This window comes from Andrographis paniculata, unplaced genomic scaffold, assembly GCF_009805555.1.
Source record: "Andrographis paniculata isolate CXL003 unplaced genomic scaffold, ASM980555v1 Contig15END, whole genome shotgun sequence".
Classification (NCBI taxonomy): Eukaryota; Viridiplantae; Streptophyta; class Magnoliopsida; order Lamiales; family Acanthaceae; genus Andrographis; species Andrographis paniculata.
Genome location: NW_026137435.1, coordinates 2,733,642 through 2,737,474, shown reverse-complemented (window position 1 = coordinate 2,737,474; position 3,833 = coordinate 2,733,642).

The following is a 3,833-nucleotide window of genomic DNA, read 5'->3' as shown; positions in this document are numbered from 1 at the left end:
GATTATTTTTAAAAAAAAAAATAGTAAAAAAATTAAATATTTGATTTGTGTTTTATGTATGAAATTTTGAGGTTGATTTTGCTATTTCAAAAATATTTTTTCCTTAAGAAATCAAATAGAACATTTAATTTTTATTTATTATATTATATTATATTAAAATTTAATTTTACTTTTAAAATATCACGTTAATATATATTTATATCACATCAAATAATTATTTCAATTTAAAATTTTACTATTCAAAATCAAAATTTTACAAAAATTTTAAAATATATATCCTAAATTACCAATTTTTTCCACTCTCGTTATTAATAACAAACCTTAAATACCTTACAATGTTAAAACACGTATATGTTAACAAATTTAACTATGATTCAAATGTAGCATAATCACAGGTGTTGACTTTCTGTTTTACGCTTGGTTTCCGTTAAAAATTCATAGCTGTTGGGATAGTACTGGATTAAGAATGAAAATTCTTGAATATAACTCTATTTTGAAATTGCTATAAAGGATTATACAAAATTCGTATTATGATAATACAAAGTTCAATATAAAATTTTGGTAAAAAATATTGAGATAAAATGAATGTTATGAATAGATATTACAATGTTTGCAGGATAAAAATCTATGTATACGTTTCTTTATACAAATGAGACCAACAACGTCTATTTATTAACCACAAATAACTTTTCATTTAAATTGAATATACAATACTTTAATTTAAATTTAAATTTAAATTTTAAAATAAATAGATCTGTTGTTCAATTCAAATATTAGTTTGAATTCAATATTAATTGATGTGTTGATTTAATTCAAACATAAGTTTGAGTTCATAATATTAAATATTATTAGACGCATCAATTTAAAAATAAACACAAAATTAAAATTAAAATTATGAGAAAATATCGTAATAGCACATACCAATTTTAGTACCATTTAGTCACGACTATGACTAGCTACTTTATCTTGTCTAAGAGGATTTAATTGCTGAAATTCTATATTTGTACACATTAGACTTAATCATGCATATAACTAAAATTGTATACATCATTTTGTCCCAAAATTTATGTTTTGAACATCACTTATCGAAATTAGCTTCTCCGAGCGTGCACTCCACGCATCCTATCCCAAAGTTTAGTTAATCTCAACATCCATTGGTCTAGAATAATTTTAGTAAAATCCCTAATTTATTCATAAAAGGAATCATAACCATACACAATAAATTCATGCATAAATGAAAAATGTCTCGAAGATTGAATTTTCACATTAGTATATCACACGTTACAAATAGTCGAGAATGTCGGATTCAGAATGACCGTCTCACCTAATAGTTTGAGCTTTTAGGTGAGACGATCATTCTGCATCTGACATGGTATCAGAGCCTGACTAGGTCTCGAGTTCGAGTCTCACCGTCCCATTTCTGCGCATATGCATGTGTAAGTTTCGCATACCTCCACTTGCACCTAAGGGGGATATAAGATTAATGGCTGCATTTTCCTAACAGTTTGAGCTTTTAGATGAGACGGTCATTCTGCGTTTCTTCCAAAGCATTGATGTATGACTATTGTGAGGATGCTTATTCTTTGGATTTGTATAAAGAGACATATAAAGTTGCAATCACCCCCATTCCAACTACCGAGTTGAGTAAATATGATGTTGAAGACAATAATGTAATAAATGTTCCACCAGTCTGGCCGCAACCTGAAAAAGAAAAAGGAAAAAAATGATTCCATCACAGATGTTGCAAATGAGCTCCATATAATATTCAATAACATCACCTCAAATGGGCTCTCCGAATAATTGTTCAAGAATGAAGTCACCAAAGACATGTAGTTGCCCCGCTATTTCATATGATCAACTTTCAAGATAGGTAAAAATTAACAATATATTAAAAACAAAAATGATAAATCACCACTTACTCAAAATATGCATTATTCATGAAATAATCTATTATTTCACTGTCTATATCTCCCAAATACTCTTTTCCGCAATAATCTAATCAATCGCAATATACCTCAAGTTATGATTGCTCAACTATCTTCTTCACATAAACTTTATCCTTATTTCACAATTTAAGATGGGATACATAATGAGGTAATTTATTTATCATTTTTCAAATAATTTGAATATATGCACAAATAATTTTACTTATATATAAGTTCTCAATTCCTTTGAAGTATTTCGCTGTCGAGGAAGAGTAATACTATTCAAAGTAACGAAAACATCAATCAACTTATTTTTTGATCTACTCAAGATCGAACATTGCAGAAGATGGTTCTGGCCATTTCCTCGTATTTTTCTTTTTATTAACTGCAAGATCATAGACCACAATGCTCTAGGGAAAAACAAGTGGTTCTCTCTTGCAACCAGTGGAGGTTGATAACTTTCTCCATTACTTTAGATGAGGGTTTCAATTTAGCATTTTTTTCGAAGTCGTGCTATTTCCTCATCTTATGCTTTTCAATACGTTGAGTCAATCTTCAAATTTCAGCCTGTAACTTATCGACATCGAAGGATTTGTACTCAATAAAATCGTAATTTCATTAGTGAAATAGTAATGACATGTGAAAAAAAAATTAATAATGTGCTTACATCTTTGCTACTTCAGCTACCATAGGGTTGATAACTTTCTTTTTACATTTTATTAGAATAAATTCTATTATGTCATTTGATAACAGAAAAATATATTTTTATTGTTGTAGGTTGTATATCAATTCGCAGGGAATTTTATTCGAAAATCAATGAGTAGAGTTTTTATAGAAGAATGGTCAGATATAGCAATTATGTGGTTGTAGACCCTGGATAGTTATCACAATTATTTATACTCTTTTTACTGGTGAGTTTCCAGGTCGAACACAGGGATTTAAAGTCATGAATTTCAATGGTAAAAATCTTGGAGAAGCGACGAAGAAACAAAAAGGGGAGTCCGCTTCGAGCGGAGAATCTTCTACTACTGAAAGCGGTAAGTAAAGCAGTAAAAAATGAACGGGGGCGAGCGAAGCGAAAGCGAGAGGATTGGGATGTGAGTGAGCGGCATATTATATGTATATGTATATGAGCGAATTAGAGTGAAAAAGAGGTGTTGTGTCTGAATTGTGCGTTACAAAATGGGTAGAATTCCCTGGATGCAGAGAGCGAATGACGTAATTGTGTTATCGGAAGCATATATGTATATTACGAAAATGATGATAGAAAGGTGTTGTAATTATATAAACTCGATTATAAAGAACTCATCACACTGGTATTTTGGCCTGGGGGGGATTTACAACAAGATTTCAATGACACCCAGAATTAAGACATTATAAGAAAGAAACCCTACTGTCACTAGGAATTTCTGCGACCTAATAGACCCCCGTCTATGTCCCGTTAATTTTCTCAATTTCTGCCTCATTAGTGGCTTTACCCCCTGATGTTGGTACTATTTTATCAGAATCAAATTTAGCGCAGTAGTTAAGTAGGTCGACAAGGCTCCCGCGTACTTAACTACGTTGACCTACCTTGAGACCGCTGTTGGCGCATCACAAGGCTTAATTAATCAATTCGTCTCTCGCTCTATACCAGTGATATGAAATTCTCTAAAATTGATTTATATAAGTATGGAAAATTGTGGAAGAATTTAATTTGAAGAAGTGAATGATATCTCTTTATATACTACGAAAATGCGAAAAGGATTAGACTACAAAGCTGTAAATGAAAGCAGTAATCTAGTCTAAGAAAGCATTAAAGACGTGGCCAAGGGAGAGGGAAGACGCCCACTCCCTTGGCCTTTCCTGTGGAGAACTCCCTTACAGGGTTGGAGCTCTCGGAAACAGAAAGACAACGAACGCTGTGTG